This window comes from Acanthopagrus latus, chromosome 1 (genome assembly GCF_904848185.1).
Source record: "Acanthopagrus latus isolate v.2019 chromosome 1, fAcaLat1.1, whole genome shotgun sequence".
Classification (NCBI taxonomy): domain Eukaryota; kingdom Metazoa; phylum Chordata; class Actinopteri; order Spariformes; family Sparidae; genus Acanthopagrus; species Acanthopagrus latus.
The window spans coordinates 32,607,038-32,626,005 of record NC_051039.1 but is presented as its reverse complement, the minus strand read 5'-3'; the positions used below and the strand labels follow the sequence as shown (position 1 = coordinate 32,626,005).

The window sequence follows — 18,968 nt, the reverse complement described above, 5'->3', positions numbered from 1 at the left end:
GTTCATTAAGTTGAAGAGATGTGTGATTCAGAGAACGTGAGAGGAATAAGCAGTGTAAATGCAAGTGTAATCTAACATGTTATCTGTTTTGTGTCAATCATTTAATTCTTGTGTTTCTATTGGTTGTTATCTAACTCACGAGCCAATCAAGGTAAATTCATGGGGTGAGAGGCGGGACTAGTGGCGCAGGTTAGTTTGGTGCGTACGTGAGCATGCGACAGACAGAGAGACACTCGATCAGCGAGCTAAGACGGAGGCATCGTGTGTGGGGAGCATTTAAGTTTTATCGTGGAGGTCGACTACCCGTTGTCCTGATATAAACTTCTGTGTGACCTGCAAGAGGTGAATATAATGTGTATGCCTGTATTTTGTGCTATATCTAACTGTTATAGTCTAATGACACTGTATTGGGTAAATGTGGTTAGTGACATGCTAGCTAGCGATAGCCGACAGTGCTAATGTGTTTTTATATCAACGTTCTGTCCTAAGATGTTAATGAAAGCTAAAGCGAGCTAATGCTAATTCAAAAAGAGATAGTGTTTTGTATTGTGGCTCAGTGTATGATAATATGCTTAAAGGAGACGGACGTTGGAGAAGGAGAGAGATTGAGACTGTCCAGACAGACGGCCCTGTTGTTTTTATTCTTCTTCGTGACTCTGCTGCTGAGCGCCATTGCCCGTGTGTGTGCTGGAACTGTGACTGCCATTGCCCTTATGAGACTGTTAGTAGGGATAGAAAGGGGAAACGATGGCAAACCATTGGATTCGTGAGTACTAACTGAAAACAGTTTGAAAGTGCACGTGCTTTTATTTTTGCTCAGTTGAGTGAAGCGGCCATTACAGTTTTTAGGCCCCACCGCACACAAGCTTCATCCATCAGGCCTGCAACGGGTTTGGGTTTATTTTCTGGTGTGTTGTGTGTGAATGTGTGTGGGCCCACTGGTACAACAAAAGGTATTTTTGAAAAGTGAAAGAAGTGTTTTATTTTCTTATTTGAGGTATTCAATTTTATTATACAAGGGTACAAAGTGAAAGGCTTTTATTTTGAAACTAAAAGGGAAGTAACCTGTGAAAGAGCTGTGAACTTTGTCTATAACTTGTCTCTTTATTCCCTAATAACACATATTTCTATTTTACTTTTTTTTGTTGTCAATTGTGTAAATAAATACCAGTGAGAGTTTTATATTTAAAGTACAATTGTGGGGGTCATTATTAAAATAGCCTTATTAAAATAGTATTCATTATTAAACTAAGATTCATTATTAAAGTAAAATTTAGTTGTATTTTCCTACAACGAGCCCAGGCCCAGTCTCATTGTATTAACCATTCTAGCTTTTCTTTTAACTACATGGGACCTGGGTTACATTACAAGACTCAACCGCATGCCTGCTGACGAGGACCAGAGGGCGGGAGCACATTACACCAGTTTTAGAGTCACTGCAGTGGCTCCCCATCCGCTTCAGGATCGATTTTAAGGTTCTTTTACTGATTTTTAAATGTCTTAACGGCCTTGCGCCCTCCTACTTATCTGACCTGCTTTTACCATATCAACCCTCACGGACCCTGAGGTCCTCCGGCACTGGCCTTTTATTCATACCAAAACCAAGAACTAAAACCCATGGTGAGGCGGCATTTAGCCACTATGGCCCCCACTTGTGGAACAGCCTGCCGGAGAGCCTCAGGACTGAAGAGACTGTTGATATTTTTAAGGGAAGGTTAAAGACACACCTTTTTAATCAGGCTTTTAACTAATATTTTAAACTCTTATTCTGTTCTTATGTGGTATTTTATGTTGTTGCTTCTATCTTGTTTTTTAAGATGATTTTAATCTTAAATCATTTTCTCTGTTTTATTTATCTTCGGTACTATTTTAGTTTATTTAATATCTTTTATATTTTTATCCTTTGAACTGTTCACTCCATTTACTTATCTTTTGTCAGGGTTTTTATCCTATCTTATGTTTTTAGTTTTTAAGGTTTAACTCCAGTGTTTCCCCAGGGTGGCCCTCCACACTGGGAGGTGTGACTGTGCTGCTGCTGCTGTTGTCTGCCAGGGTTGGATGGGCCTGGGCAATCCTCAGTGCCTTGCCATGTCTGTGTGTGTGTGTGGATGTGTGTGTGGGTATGTGGTATGGAGGGTGGGAGCGAGGGGCTTTCTTTATTCTTTATTATGCTTTTGTTTTTCTTGTGTAAAGCATGCTGCACATGCGTGTATGAAAAGTGCTCTATAAATAAAGTTGATTTGATTTGATTTGATTTGATTTGATTTACAAGTTAGTTGGCCCAGGCCCAATAGGCCCACCCACAACATCATGCCAGGCTAATGCCCTGCTGCATGTGACCGGTTCAACTCAATGTCTGGGTCATTATCGACACCATCCTGGTGCATTAATATTTCTAACTGCATGTGGTACATAAATGGAATACACACCCATCTCTGCAAAGCTCCTGTCACTTGAGTGTATCTTAATCATAGAAATGTCATACATTTGTATACTTACATACATTTTTTTTCCTGTAGTTGTATTTCAGATACTGATTCTATTTGATTTCACAACATGTCAAGCTTTCAAGACTCAAGTATTTGTATCCCTAGCTGACCACATAAACTACAGCAGAGATATAAAGCATCATGTATGTTCTCTGCTGTCCTTATTGTAAAGTCGTGGAAAAGGACTTAACAAGGATTCACTCAGGACAGACTGTGATGCAAAAAAGCAAATTATTTTTAGTTAGTTTCAATTCAGTTATAATATAATACATATCTCTCTCTAGTCTTTGCTTTTCTTTGTCTCTCTTTCACTCACTCCTTCTATCTCTGCTCACACTCTGATATCGCATTCACTTAATCATAATGTATCTGAATTTTATTTTATGAGTATACAAGATTAGAATTCAAATAGGTAAGTATTTTTGGTAAAAAATCAGAAATTAGTTGGAAAGTTTTATCTTTCCTTTTGTTCTCTTCTTTTTCCTTGACTGTGAAACCTAAGACAGTGAACACATGACCACACACACCTATATGTCAAGATTAATTTATATGGCTGACGAAGACGAAATATACAGTGCATGTTTTCTTTGATAAATTTCATTTTATTCAAAAACTTGTTTGTAGGGACCTTTTGGCGAATATGGTCAGTAAAGGTGCACTATGTAGTGTTGGGGAGGAAATTTTAATCAGAAGGGGGGGTCTGATTTTTCTTCTGCCGAAATTAACTGAATTAACAAACTGACCTTAAAGGACAACATCATTTCATACTGTTTTACTCTGTTTATATGTGGTGGACCCTGCCATCGTTCCAGCTTTAAACAGTGGTCTAGAACCTTATTTTCCTCTGAGAACAGCTTGTTCATTAACTGATGGAAAAAAATGTAAATATTAAATATATATTATAATGTATATAAATATAATATGTTATATTATATATCATAAATATTTATTTTTTAATTCTTATTTAGAATTTCTCCTCCAAAGCTACAGATTGCCCTAATTAGCACTACTGTATGGAGCCCCTAAAGGGACATGGGGTAAAATAAAAATAAAACGTTTCTCGTGCTCACGTGAAAGGTATCTCGTGAGCACGAGAAAGTTTTCTCGTGAGCACGAGAAACCTTAGGTTTAACACAGGCAGTTGTGCTTCCTGTGCGTATGCCTCTAGGCTCATTAAGATCATTAACCTCAAAGAATGGCTGCGGAAGTGAACTTATTCTCTTTCCTGAAAACGCGAAATATACCAGATAGTGTCATCAACCAACTGAAAGATGATAAGGTAAAGATAAATGTTAACTATAGCCATGTAAAGTAATCAATATATGTATAATGTTTCTAGCTTCCTTACCTGCTATGTTAATATAATTTTTCAAAGTTTTAGACATTTGCCTTGCTTGTTACAGATCAACATCAACGTCATAGGTGTTATGACAGATGAGGAGTTAGGACAGTATATCGTCAGATATGGGGCCCGACTTGCACTCAGAGCATTCTGTCGTCAAAGAACTGTGATAACTGAGAAGTCCAGAGGAGCAGAGAGTAAGAGACAGGCTCGGGGAACAACAGAAAACTCCTGCCAACAGAGACACAGAAGGCTCCAGTATTGTTGGCATGCAGTCAAAACCACCCGGCGGGTTGAAATGAGATGGCTCCACTTTGATAAGAGCACTTATCACCAGATCAAAACAACAAATGGACAGCACCTGTCAGTCCAGAAATCAGTAACTATGGGTGAACTGGTGGAGACGGGCGTTTTTTCCAAATGGATATTCATCCAAAGGGCCAGTGGAAGACTTAGAGTTTGATATTCGTTATTACAGTCACAATGAAGTATTCGATGAAGTCACAGTGAGCCAGCTGTATGAGCAGACTAAGCTACGAATGTTGCGCATCTACACAACCTCCAAGGCTAAAGACATAATACTTCTCTCTGATGCATCATCGGACTTCAAGCCCACAGATGAGAGGCCAATGAAGGTAATTTATCTTCTGCCATATTTCTGTTATCAATACATACTGTAGATACTGAATTTATATTAATTGATATTAAGGGTGAAATTTGGGGAAGGAGGGTCTGTATAAAGTCTGTATAAACCTGGAAACAGTATGTAACAGCTGCCCTGTATGTAGTAGAGCACAGAACATTAACTATCATCTGATCCTGCCCGATCATGTTCATAAAGCTACCTCAGCACCGAGCGTAAACGCACACATCAGCCTCTTTCACAGTTTGGAGACCTAGGTAGTTTCAGCTGCCTTGTGATGCTGTTGTTTATCTGTTTTTCTTCTCATGAAATTCAACAACTAGAATGAATCACTTCCTTTATGGTTGGTATGATTAGCATTGTATATCGCACCTGTCTCATATGCAATGAATAGATGATATAGGCTGTAAAAAGGTATGAATTTGACACATTTTGTTTTCAAAAAAGTAGTCAATTTAATAAGGTCCACATAGATTTCTCACCTGTGGTCTTATTCAATATGTGTAATGTACATTCGCTGCTGTCCTAGGTCATTTTTGAGGATAAATCTACTGTCTTTACTCAAAGTCGAATTATTAAGAACATGAAGCCTTAACAAAAAAGACTATTTATCTGCTGAATCAGAGGTGATAGTTGAGTTGCGAGAGGTCAAGAGATGTAAATACAATTTTCTAAACATATTTGCTCCACTTCTCTCTCCACTTATGTGCATGTTCAATCAAAATAAGTTCAGAAAAACTTGTTTTGAACAGTTGGACAATCATAGCTGTATAAGCCCATGATTTGCTGATCTGCTGATTTTTTTATAGACTAGGACAATGCAGAGAGGATCCTTGAGGAACAAAACCAGGAGACGATATCACTGGAGGACTGGAGCTGATCATCAAGTGAATCATACAGAGAGCTCCACTGATTTATATCCAGCACCCAGTGGCTCAATGAAGTAAAACCATGAAAACGTAAGCCCCAGTATTGCATTTTTATAGACCCAGTCTGTGATACACAGTATGGAACTTAATATCAAAATATCAAATACAAAACTGAAAAAAAAACAAAAAAAAATAATGTCAAAGATAAAATTCAAACCTCACAAACTCATGAAGTCTATGAGGCCACAGAGATGGGGTTTAAGAGACCATGATTGTGTTGCAAACAACAAATGTAGTTCCATCTCAAATTCTAACTAGAGCTAAGATGATGGAAGTCCGCAAAAGGTTTTGAGTTCAATACCACATTAACTCAACATGCATATACCAAAAAAATCTGCTCAGGTGCAAGGTGTTTAAAGCACATGAATGTGATAGTGCACATGATGGCTTTGATCAGATGATGCAAAAAACAAAGATAAGGTAATAATTATATAGTTTGTTTTTTGTGTTTTCATTTAATTATCACCAGAGAGGAGAACCAATCAGTCAATCATGACCAGCAACTCCTGAGATGAGCAACACAGAGGTCCTGCATCCACCATCTTCTGATGATGTTGGCAGTCATATTAGGCAGTCGACAAGCAGGCATGGATCTGAAGATGACCGTTGAATGCCTGTGTCAAATCAAGATGCAGACCTGTTGTTAAGTGACGAGTCAGACTCCCCACTTGCCCTTGCCATCCAAGCATCTCTTGAGGACTCTGAAGTATACTTTGGACATGTTTGTGGTGATGATGGTAATAATCAAGACTCCACCCTTCCCTGGAATCCATATGACTTCAACAGTATGCAGGTATAGTGTAGAACTGAGTTATTTCTAACAGTGCTGCAAACAAATATTACTGTCATTATTGATTCTTTTAAAGAGTTTTCCCTATTCGTTATTCTGTCTATGAAATCTACAAAAACAGTGACAAACTGTCATCCCAAGTTCTCTCACACCAAGCTGATGTTTTTAGATTACTTTTTCATCCAAACATTACAAAACCGAAAGATATTCCATGTATTGTGATATAAAACAGAAAAGCTGCAAATCCAGAACCACAGCATAATTCATTTCTGCATGCTAGTTGATATATTGATTGTCAAAGTCGTTGATTCATTTTCTGTTCACCAATTGATTAATCAATCAATAATCATGCCTAATTGCCTTTTTAAAAAATCTTGTAGCACTCCACACTGAATGACGAACCTGTATAATCAAGCAGTCTTCCAGCATCACCAGACCCATTTGAAAAAGAACTCTTTCTTGTGAAAGTAAGACGGGTAAACATAGTTGTCCTTATGTCCTTAATATCTTCATGGAACCAAAACTACTGAATGCTAATCTAAAATCTAATCTAATTTCTAATTTTCTAATTTCTTAATCTAATTTTGGAGTGTACAAATGAGAAAGCTGTGGACACTGATGGTGTGTCAAGAGAGGTATACTCTGCATTCTGGGAAGATTTCTTGGAACAGTGTGAGGGGGAAGATGAACGAGTACCCAGACTACGACCAGACTATTCTGAGAAAGCATGGCAAGCTCTTGGAAGAGTGTGGTTGAAAGGATACCTGGACTACAAAATCATACCAATCAGACTATCACCAGCTTTTGTTGTTGCCTGTTGTCAAGGACTTGGTTCAGTGGATGAAGAACTCTTGATGATGTCATTTGCCAGATTTGTTTCAGAGAATGAGCGTGCATCACTTGAAAAAGCACTACAGGGCAACATTGATGAAACTGTTGAAGAGGACTTACTTGACGTCTTCTCAAGATTGGGCTCACACCGCCTGCCAATAAGACAATATGCGGGCTACCATTTTAACAATGGCACACAAAGCTCTTCTTCAAGAGCTAAAGTTCATAACTGACTGTTTCCATTCCAGTATTCACAATGCTGTGCCAACACTCATTACCAAAGAAAGCATAATGGAGCTTTATGAATCTAAGCGGCCAACTAACAAGAAAGTGGCCCAGATGATAAAGCCATCAACTGAAAGCCTAAATTCACAAGAGCAGACAGCTCTTAACCACCTGCTGCGGTATGTGAGAAGCATCGACCAAAGAAAACTGGAGATCTTCTTACGCTTCTGCACAGGGTCCACTGTTCTGTACACAGACACAATCAAAGTAACTTTTAAAAGATTAGGTTAATAGATAAGTTGCAGTCGCAGTTCCTCTTCTATTTACACTGTTATGGAATTTGTCTGAAACAAACTGTTTCTACAGATTTAAATGTATTTATATTTTTTTTTTTAAAAATGTGTTTGTTCATTCATGTATTACAACAAAGAAAAAGTGTACTCCAAGGAGAGGAGATGAAATCAGATGCATAATCTGATGACATTGCTTTATTACTCTTAAAACTGAAACAGTTTTTACATTTTTAGCTTTATTTTTGTTATTTTCTCATTTTTAACACTTTTGCTTTGTCAGCACACTGAGTTTTAAATTTTGCTTTGTTAAATCATTTTGATAAGTCATCAAGGCCTGCTATCCATCCATCCATCCATCCATCATCTGTACATATTCTATGTACGCCGCTTAATCCTCTGCAGGGTCGCGGGGAGGCCTGCTATCATGGGTGAACATCCCTTTTTCAGGCATGTATCATTTTCACATTATCATGTGCATGTTTTATGCAATTGTTATTAAGAAAGAAATTCAGCATTCAACAAAATAATACCTGTTCAATACACATAGTTTTTTTGGAGCCTCATATGGTAAACATACAGACAGTAACTGTCAAGAGCACAATATGGTGGAATAAGAATGTAACTCCTCTTTCATGTCCTGCCTTGTTGTTTTTCTTTGTTGTGATTTTGTTCGTTTCCCATTCATGGTTGATGTAAAGGCAAAGTAAAACATCTACGACAATATTATAACTTGTAAAACAAATTTAAGTCTCTATTTCCAGCACAAAGAATTGTCTGATCATGTGTTGAGTTTAGATGGATACAAATGTTGTTCCGTCTCAAATTAGAGAGCGGATCTTATCTCATTCCTCAAATGCAGGTACAAATTCAATGCTTGATAAGCATCAGCTGGAAGATGCAGCTCTGACCCCATCATCAGAATGTTGCAGATGTTGTAGATGTGTGTGTCACATGGCACTGCTGGTCGAAATGTGCAGTTACTCTGACACAACTGTACATCAGCTCTGTCCACTGGGGAAATGCGGTCATCACTTGTGCAGAGTTCTGGGAACATGTACATGATTCGAGGTCGACCACTGTATCCTGTCATTCTTGGATGGTCTGATGACATGACATGACACGTGGATGGTCTCATCTAATTCGTCCTAGAAAAACGGTATATTATAAAGTAAGAACACAACTTAACTGATATGCAATTTGTTATTCTCATGTGGGCTTTAGATAAGTTTTGAGATATCCATCCATCCATCCATCCATCCATTTTCTTCCACTTGTCCGCGGCCGGGTCACGGGGGCAGCTGCCTGAGCAGAGACACCCAGACTTCCTTCACCCCGGACACTTCCCCTAGCTCCTCCGGGAGCATCCCAAGGCGTTCCCAGGCCAGCCGAGCGACATAGTCACTCCAGTGTGTCCTGGGTCTTCCTCGAGGTCTCCTCCCAGCGGGACATGCCAGGAACACCTCCCGAGGAAGGCGTCCAGGGGGCATCCGATTAAGATGCCCAAGCCATCTCAGCTGGCTCCTCTCAATGTGGAGGAGCAGCAGCTCTACTCCGAGCTCCTCCCGGGTGACAGAGCTCCTCACCCTATCTCTAAGGGATTGTATCCGGGATCTTACTCTCTCGGTCATGACCCAAAGTTCATGACCATAGGTGAGGGTAGGAACGTAGATTGACCGGTCAATTGAGAGCTTCGCCTTCGGCTCAGCTCTCTCTTCACCACGACAGACCGATACAACAACCGCATCACTGCGGCTGCTGCACCGATCCACCTGTCAATCTCACGCTCCATCCTTCCCTCACTCGTGAACACGACCCCAAGATACTTGAACTCCTCTACAAGAGGCAAGAACACCTTTTTCCGGTTGAGAACCATGGCCTCAGACTTGGAGGTGCTGATTCTCATCCCAGCTGCTTTGCACTCGGCTGCAAACCAGAACATGCTGGAGGTCCTGGCTCGACGGAGCCAACAAGACAACATCGTCCGCAAAAAGCAGAGATGAAATCCAATGGCTCCCGAACGGGACCCCCTCCGGCCCCTGACTGTGCCTAGAAATTCTGTCCATAAAAATAATGAACAGAACCGGTGACACACTGTTTGGGGATGATCCATACATAGATTGGCAAACATTTAAAATTTTGCTAAACAATGATTTTAGTCACTTATCACTGGAGCACTGTTTCTTTTTGGAACAAGTTTACTTCCAGAAACAATAGAGTCCCTCATTTTAACTGTCACTGTGTACATTATTTTGGGAATTATTGTTTATATTATTATTTTCCCCTCTGTCTATTTTGACCAGGACATTCTTTGGTGTTAACCTAAGAATGCGCAATGTAGAAGCAATTGAAATTCAGTATTTGAATATTTACAAAATTAATTAGGTAAAAATACAAACAAAGTAAAACCGTATCAATTGTGTTGTCCTTTAACCTGTTGATTATTTCATTAGTGTGTGTGTGTGTGTGTGTGTGTGTGTGTGTGTGTGTGTGTGTGTGTGTGTGTGTGTGTGTGTGTGTGCATAAATATATTAATACATATATACATACATTACCTTGAAAACACAGTGTTGCACATCCATGAAGGTTTTGAATTAAACATTTTTATCAGTTTGTGAATTGAAAGAATTCAGTCTGCTTTTCAGTTATTCTTTTCTTTGCATGATTACTATTATACATACTTACTTTTGTTATACATGTCCTCATAAGTCAGTGAGGGAACAGAAAATATAAAGGACACAGGAAATAATGGGAATAAACTCTTCAACACATTTTATGCTGGTTAACTTGGAAATTTAAGTTCACCTGCTGCCGTGAGAATGCAAGTTAACTCAACTGGAAGATTACCTTTGTAATGAAAGTAATAATGGTGATGCTATTAGTTCACAATGGAGCCATACTAGGCAGCAAACTGCCATCCACCATTGCCACAGTGAGCTTTCTCCGCACACCGCCGGTGGAGTTTAACCACTCCCAGCTCAGGCATCAGCTTTTGGGTCTTTAAACAACTACCAGCCTATAATAACAATGACATATGTTTTGATGTGCATAATATATAAATATAAATCACGTTAAGGAGCAGATCAAGAATTAAAAAAAAAAAAAAAAGATCTTAAAAAGTAAGTAAAAGTAAGTAAAATACATTTATGACAGGAGACATCACTGCAGCAACAACTACAACCATGAAAAAAATATTTAGCACCACCTTTAGGGCAGCTCACATATTAAAAGTCATTAAGGGCACAGCTGAGGCATGAATTTATAAGCTACATTGATTTTAAAGTTACTGAATCACACAACAAAATTACAACAAAAACAAAAAACATGGCGGTCCGGGTGCCTCCTTCCTCCTTCAGAAGGTGCATTGTCATATAGTCCAGAGAGCAGGAGAAACAGGATCGTGCAGAGGGTGCTGTTATGATGACTCAAATCAAAGTCCTTCATATAGTCGATGAAACAACCCCATATGTTTTGAAATACCTCCTGTCTGCTCTTAAGAATACAGGAAATCCTTTCCAGGGGTAAACATGAAGAAAGTTCCATAAACCACACAGCAATAGCGGGTTTACCAGAGTTTTTCCATGACAAGGCAACTGTCCTTTTTGCTTGTAAAGAACAGATGTTTTTAAACATTTTTTTCTTTATTCTATGTCCCTCTGGGTAAAGACCTAATAGAAAGAGCCTAGGCTCCAGTTCTAATCTTACTGAGAGGATCTCCTGTGCTGACATTCTAACCTCCTCCCAAAACTCCCTCACCCTTGGACACTGACCAAAGGCAGTGAAATAAAGTGCCCTTATTTACCCCACATCTATTACAGGTGTCTTGGATATTCAAATTAAATTTGCTTATTTTTTCTGGAGTAATATATACTCTCATTAACCAGTTATATTGTAAAAGTCTTAGACGTGTATTACCTGACCCTGTCTGTTCCAATGATATCTCCTCCTGTAAATCTGTTTTCCATGCATTGAGTTTAGATTCAGAAGAATCAGGAGAGGAGTCTTTCAGCAAATCGTAAAATTCAGATTCAGACTTGCCCTTTCCAAAAAGATTTTTAGTTAAGATTTTCTCCAATTTTGTTAGTTGGGGGGCGAAACATATAGTGGGCTTGGTTTACTTTGGTGAAATTCCTCAGCTGAAGATATTTAAACAAGTGTTTGCGGGGGATGTTATATTTTCTAATTAGTTCCTCAAAGGTTAAAATGTTCCCATCGTCGCCATAAATATCTTTGATCTGTTTTACCCCTTGATCAGCCCACAATTTAAAACCAGCATTGGCTCTCCCTGGTCTGAAGAGGTTGTTGCCCCAAATTGGGCTGAAATTAGAAAGGGAAGGGGGTCTTTTAAGTATTTCTTAACTTCTTGCCAAACTCCAATCATATTTTTAACTATAGGATTAGCACACAATATTTTGAGTTTTTTAGGCTCATCTGAGTATAGATAGGTGGGTAAGTGGGAGATTTAGGGAGTGTGATTCAATATCCTTCCATACCAAGACTCCGTCTGTGATGAAGTGAAACAAACAGTCTTAATTGTACTGCCAAAATACCAGAGCAAATTAGGGCACTGTAACCATCCTCTATCGTAGGGTGAAGCCTAGGGCGTTTATTATTCCATATGAAGTTATTGAATATTTTTTTCATTCTAGGGAAAAAAATCTGAAGGTGGCGGCAGGGGAATATTCTGAAATAAATATAACAATTGGCAAGCGATTCGATTGCAACTCTGAAAAGTAGGGGGGACAATGGGCAACCCTGTCTACAGCCTCTTTCAATTTTTATTGGTTTTGAAATATTATTGTTCGTAATAATTTCTGCATAGGGATCGTTGTACAAAATTTAACCCAATTACAAAAACCCTCCCCCAGGCCAAAGCATCCAAGAACCTCAAATACATATGCCCACCCCACCCTGTCAAAGGCCTTCTCAGCATCTAACACTAAGAAAGCCGTGTCCAAAGCCCCCCTCAAATTATGTAAGATGTTCAGGACCCATTTCATGTTATGAAAACCATGGTGACCAATCATGAATCTGTTTTGGTCTGGCATTATTAGACCTGGCAGTATAGGTTCTAATCTTTTAGCCAGAATTTTACATAAAATATTTAAGTTAGAATTCAGGAGGCTAATCGGTCTCATATTGTCACACTTATCGTTAACTTTACCCAGTTTCAGGAGAAGAGTAATCAAGGCACCTCTCAGGGAGGGAGGAAGTATTCCATTCTGAAGAGATTCTAAAAACATTTCCAACGGAGGAGTTCTAATCTTTTATTCAAATTTTTTATAAATATCTATAGGCAGGCCATCCAGGCTTGCAGCTTTTACAGAATTCATGCACTTTATTGCTGCCAAGATTTCTTCCACTGTCAAGCTTGCCCCCAAAGCTGACCTTTCACATTCTTCTAATTTGTGGAAACTGAGGCTATCTAAGAGTGCCAGTGAGCTCTTGTCTGCCAGACCTCCATCTACTTCAGGGCTGTAAAGTTTTTCATAAAAGTCCCTAAATTTATCATTGATGGCCACCAGTTCCATAATAAACTCCCCCTTCTCATTTTTTAGATTAGTAACAGATCTTTTGACCTGAAGTTGTTTTAAGCGCCAAGCTAAAATCTTGCCTGCTTTTTTTCCTTGATCAAAGATACTCTGTTTAAGTTTTAAGAGGTTAGCAGCAGCCTTAGAAGCCGACATTTCATTGTACGGAGCGCTCAGAAATATAAGGTCTCGATGAATCTTCAGACAGGGATTTTTAAAGTAAACATCTGTCTGATCTGTCTTTGTAAGGGTCAAGAGTACAATTAAAGTTCCCAGCAATAATGTACTGCCCATGAAGTGAAGCTAGAGTCAGAAATAAGTTATTGAAAAAATGTGTCATCCTGATTTGGTGCACAAATATTAACCAAATTGAGGCACTCAGTGTAAAGTGTACCTTGGATTGTCAAGAATCTGCCGAATTTGTCTGGTATTACCTTGGAGCCATGAAGTCATGACCCCCTTTGTCTGAAAATTGAGAGGAGCTGAAAAAACTGCCACCTCCTCCTTATCCTAGAATCCTCCTTCACTGCCAAATGCATTCCCTGCAGAAAAATTATATTAGAATGTATATCTTTTAATTAAGTCATTACTTGCTTAACTATTTTGAACCTCTGCAACCCTCTCCAGTTCCAAGAAGTGAATTTAATTACTGCTCCACTGGACATAATAAATAACTAGGAGTGGACCACTCATGATTAAGTAAACAGGAATAACTATAGACTGCTAAAACAACCATATGCAAGAACCCCTTGAACAACAAACAAAAACCTGGTGTCCCGAAACCCGGGATTTCAACCCCCCTACCCTTACACACTCCAGTAGACTTAGAGACCACTCCACCCTCTCAGAGGAGCGGTCAAGTGACGCTGTCCACTCCATGTCTAGAGTGGTCCCCCCCTCCGCTTGTCAGGAGGAAAAAATAATATAAAACCAAACTATATTGTTCATTACTATTATAAAGGTAAGCAGAAGTAAAGAAGGCAATCTAGGCAAGGCAATCTAGGCAAGGCAATCTAGGCAAGGCAAGCACTATTACAGGTAGAAAAAGTATTAAGCAAGATAAAAGATAGTAAATAAATAGAAAATATATATAACACGAATGATAAATAATAAGTACTGTTGGCCGGTTAGGGTTTACAGAAATATTTGCCCAAATGACAATAAATATGCATACATACATGCATCACAAAGCATTTACATCCCCCGCCCCCCACGCACAAACACACACACACGCATGCGCGCACACAAACACACTCTCACTCTCACTCGCACACGTACAAAAGAAAAAATGGGGGTTTTCACAGGCCCAGTTTATATTAGCACCTACTGCCAACAGAAGTCAAGTTGTTATGCTCAGCAGGAAAGCAAAGAAGCTGTCCCACTGCAGCTATTCATTGTGTGTTTCCTCCTCTTGAATGTGTCTGATTAAGTCCTCTACAGCGGATGGGTTGTCAAAAAACTGTGTGTTGCCATTGTGGGTTAGCAGCAACTTTGCAGGAAACCGTATTCCATTTTTTATTCCCATGTTGCGGAGCTTCTGCCGCACGGCATCAAAAGCTTTGTGTTTCTTGTGAATCCCAGCCACTAGGTGGGGATAAAACCGAACTGCTCTGTCTTTGTAGAATATCTGCTTCTTGTTTTGGACCGCATTCAGAACCCTCATCTTATCTCTGTCGTTCATAAACTTCATGATCAGCATTCTTGGGGGTGCGGCCACAACAGCGTCCTCTGTCTCGGTGATGTGAGTCTCTGCACTCTTGACACGTTCCAAGCACTCACCAACTTCTTTTCGCACTTCTTCAATTGCTGCCAGGACTCCATCAAACATGCTGCAAAAGTCAGTTTTTAAGTCTCTGATGGCTTCAAGAATTGGCTGGGTAGTAGCTCCTCCATCTTCGTTTACGTCAGCATTCTTCCCTGCCAATGGGCTAGCATTAGCCATAGCCACACTGCTTTGTTTAGCCGGAGTAAATTCTATTTTGGGCTGTGAAGATTTGCCCTTGCCTTGCAGAGCTGCCATCCAGAAACTTTTAGCAACTCTACGGCTAACCCTCGATGACAAATAGTTTGGTTTATCGTAGGAAATTCGTCAGCATTTTACGGAGGGGGTGAAACCACCAGCCATGTGGCGCCATACCGGAAGTGAAGCTTTTTCTCTTTTTTTTAACATTTGATGTTCTATTCTAAACTAGACTACTTTTGCCATGTTGCTGTATCTTTGGTGTAGTTTAGCTTTGTGCTGTGGAGTTAATTTACATAATGTAGTGTAACAGCTTATCTCACTACACCTAGTGTATTGAATAAAACAAGGATGCATTTGTTATATATATTACTCATGACTTTCACTTATACTAACAAGACGTTTGTGTTTCTTCTGTCAGAAGTGAATTAGTTTGAAACAGTGTGTTTCATTAAATCACCATCACTACTACATGTCAGTGAACAAAGCTAAACTCAACATAACCAAAACTTCAAAACTACCTTGCGTGTGAACATTTTTGACGGAGTCACGTCAGATAGATTTTATCCAGCAATGATTATTATTTATTGTTTATAATCATCTGTGTTACTTCACCTTACGCATACATTACTGCATTAGCGGTGATTTTAGCGGCACACAATGTGAATGTGTCTGTGTGGAAATTCACTTCAACTTTTGCTAGTGTAATCCCTGAGTAATTTGGTGCCCTAGGCAAGGTTGTACCTGGCGCCCCTTGCATTGCAGTCAATTTCACAATCAGTTTTCATACATTCACACAGGAACTGCATGTATGTATTTAACATTTTATTTCTTTTAAGTCAAAAGTATCACACCAAATAAAAACTGAAGAAAGAGACAAGTGATAAAAAATGTGCATTGCACAAACATCTTGGCCCTCATTTATCAATCTTGCGTGAAAACGGGTGCAGATCTGAGCGCAGAATTGGTCTTATGACAGGACCTTGCTGTGCTCAGAGCCTCCTTATCTCCTGCTCTGAAGGCTCTGTCTCTGGCTCTCAGCAGTGCACATACCTCTGCAGTCATCCATGGCTTTTGGTTTGAGCATGTGGTGATAGACTTGATGACAGTGACGTCATCAATGCGCTTGCTGATGAAGCCAGTAACTGATGCTGTGTCCAGGTCCAGGTCAGTGGAGCTGTTGGTAGTTGCTGCCTCCCTAAACATTTGCCAGTCAGTGCACTCAAAACAGTCCTGGAGGGCAGAGATGGCTCCTTCTGGCCAGGTCTTCACCTGTCTGTTAGCTGGTCTTGAGCATCTGACGAGCGGTCTGTATGCTGGGATCAGCTTAACAGAGATGTGGTCTGAGTATCCAAGGTGGGGGCGGGGCTCAGCCCAGTATACACCGGGTATGGTGGTGTAAACAAGGTCCAGCATGTTTGCCCCTCTCGTTGCAAAATCTACATGTTGGTGGAATTTTGGTAGCGCAGTTTTGAGATTTGCACGGTTGAAATCCCCGGCAACAATAATCAGTCCTTCTGGGTGTTTGTTTTCAAGATCACTGATGGCCCCGTACGGTGTGGCTAGCGCTTCCTTAGCATTAGCACTGGGAGGAATGTAAACAACTACATTGTGCAGGGGGGAGAGTTCTCTCGGTAAATAAAAGGGTCTACATCTCACAACTGCATATTCCACCAGCAACGAACAGGACTTGAAGACTAGGACAGAGTTATTGTTGATGTAAACACACATTCCTCCATCTCGGGTTTTGCCGCACAGTGTTGGGTCTCTGTCAGCTCGATGCAAAGCTAGTCGTCTAGCTGAGTGGCTACGTCCGGGACTCAGTCATTGAGCCATGTTTCTGTAAAAACATATACACAGCAGTCCCTGGTGTCCCGTTGAGTGGTTCGCCTGATATAGTCCAGTTTATTTTCAAGTGAGCAAACATTGGAAAACAGGATGGACTCTCTTGCCCCTCTTCAGTCTTCTCTCACACCGCTTTCGTCTCCTCGCAAAGCAAGCCAAGAGCCTGAAGTCCATTTAATACCTGCAGAGTAGTCCCAGCAGTAGACTGCGATGGTAGCCTTGTCGTCCTGCATCGGTGTGTTACAGGTTGGCAGGCTCTTGAGTACCGTTGTTACATTTAAAACACATTATATAATTTAAATACACATAACAATAAATAACACTGTTGTTTTGCTCTTGGGAGTCACAGCAAAAGGATTGTGCCGCCGCTGTTCCTGTTGCCACAACAACAGTGAGTAAGTAACAAGTAAGCTTTTATTTGTGTTGCAAGATTAATGTGCACTTCAACTCTTGTAACATTTGGACTTGACACTTTATTTGCTCAGGCAGAAGTAAACTAGGTGACAGTTGTTGATTAGTCCATGGCTTGTTAGAGTTGGCTTGAGAGCTGCTACACAGTCAAAAACAAAGGCTCTGATTGGTTGACAAGTCAGGATACCTATTCATTGTCAGCATGGACACAATTATTATACATTCATGTTTTTTTTAAAACTTGGCTTGCAACAGCAGTAACTGTTTTAACTGGGAAAAGTGGATAAATAATCACAGAAGACATAGAGTATTATGCTTCTTCTGTGATACAGTCAAGTTTCGTTCAAATCAAGCACAAAGGAACCAAGGTAAATGGTGTGTGATTTAAAACAATGTTAAAATGGAATGTGATGAGGTTGAGTTGGGTAAAGCAGCTGCACATGATGTTGCAAGGAGGATGTGCCTATAGATGGAGCTGATGGTGTTAAAAGACGAACAGTAAAGCTTAAAGCAAAGGCGCTGCTTGCTAACATAACTGACTTGGAGAAACTGAGAAAATCTAAACTAAATAAGGCTGCTAAAGACTACTATACAAAGGTTGATGGGTGAACCTGGTTATGAAAATGAAATGACAAAAGTTTCAATGTGTATCAGGTGTTTAATGATGCAAAAGATGCACATAACAAATTGCTTAAGTTGTTGCCTGTGGAAGAAAAAGAGAAGCATGATGTTTGGTTCAAAGCAAAACTTTTGAGTGCGAACACATTTTCTCAGACTTGCAAAAATATCGAACATGTGTAACTGATAAAATGGTTGAAAATATTGATAATTTGGGTGATGCAGAGATAAAACCCAAAATTTGACATAGTGTGTCAAATGTTGAATCAAATTCCTCAGTTGAAAGCAGCAACAGTTCACGATCAAGCAAATCATCTATTATGATTGCGAAAGCTGAAGCCAAAAGAGCCGCCCTTCTGGCGCACGCATCAGCAATGGAAAGGAAATATGCAATGGAAATGGAGGCAGAGTCACTATGCAAATAATTGGAGAAAATGCAAATTGAAATAGATAGTGAAGCTTCAGATGCTGAACTAGCAGCATTGAGAGGTTTTTCAGAACAAGATGGAATGGAATCTTATTTTGAAAGGACAGAAATAAGGACCGGACTTCCTGGTGTAAAGCAAGTGTCTATCATACCTATGGAACCTGACCACTTACCTGCTGTAAGGAGGGAAATTCAGATGCACAACCTATTGGCACCAACACGACTGTGTCTCAGTTCAGGGTCTGCACACTTCAAAGACCCGCCCTTTGCAGGAGTGTAATTTGGTGCGCCCTGCAGGCTGCGTCAACTTTTGTTAAATGGGACAGTCTACCCTTAAACATATCATAAACATATAATCATCATTAGGATAATCATAAACTTAGCACTTTATTCAAACTTTTAACTAGACTTTATAGTTTACAGTCTGGAAATAAAGCAGGGATCACAGCCTGATCTGAATCTGTTCCTCTTGGTTCATTAATGTACATGAAGTAAAAATAGTCTCTAAAATCTCCACAGTCACAATTAGATAGAAGTCTGAACGTCTAACGTTTGAAAGTGAAGGCTTTTAAGGCTTTACTTCCAAAGGCGTCAAGCTGATTAACAACGTATTTTAACTGACATTGAGGTTTTAATG

The 18,968-nt window shown here is 39.8% G+C and overlaps 2 long non-coding RNA genes across 2 annotated transcripts; both read left to right on the top strand.

Moving 5' to 3' along the window:
- The first annotated feature begins 224 nt into the window (after positions 1–224).
- Positions 225–2,829, top strand: LOC119023791. Its single transcript, XR_005076340.1, has 3 exons — positions 225–342; positions 579–1,475; positions 1,998–2,829. It is a non-coding gene; the product is annotated as an uncharacterized LOC119023791 (long non-coding RNA).
- Positions 2,830–3,490: 661 nt separating this feature from the next.
- Positions 3,491–8,802, top strand: LOC119023831. Its single transcript, XR_005076347.1, has 4 exons — positions 3,491–4,466; positions 5,284–5,433; positions 5,873–6,196; positions 6,574–8,802. It is a non-coding gene; the product is annotated as an uncharacterized LOC119023831 (long non-coding RNA).
- The last annotated feature ends 10,166 nt before the right edge of the window (positions 8,803–18,968 follow it).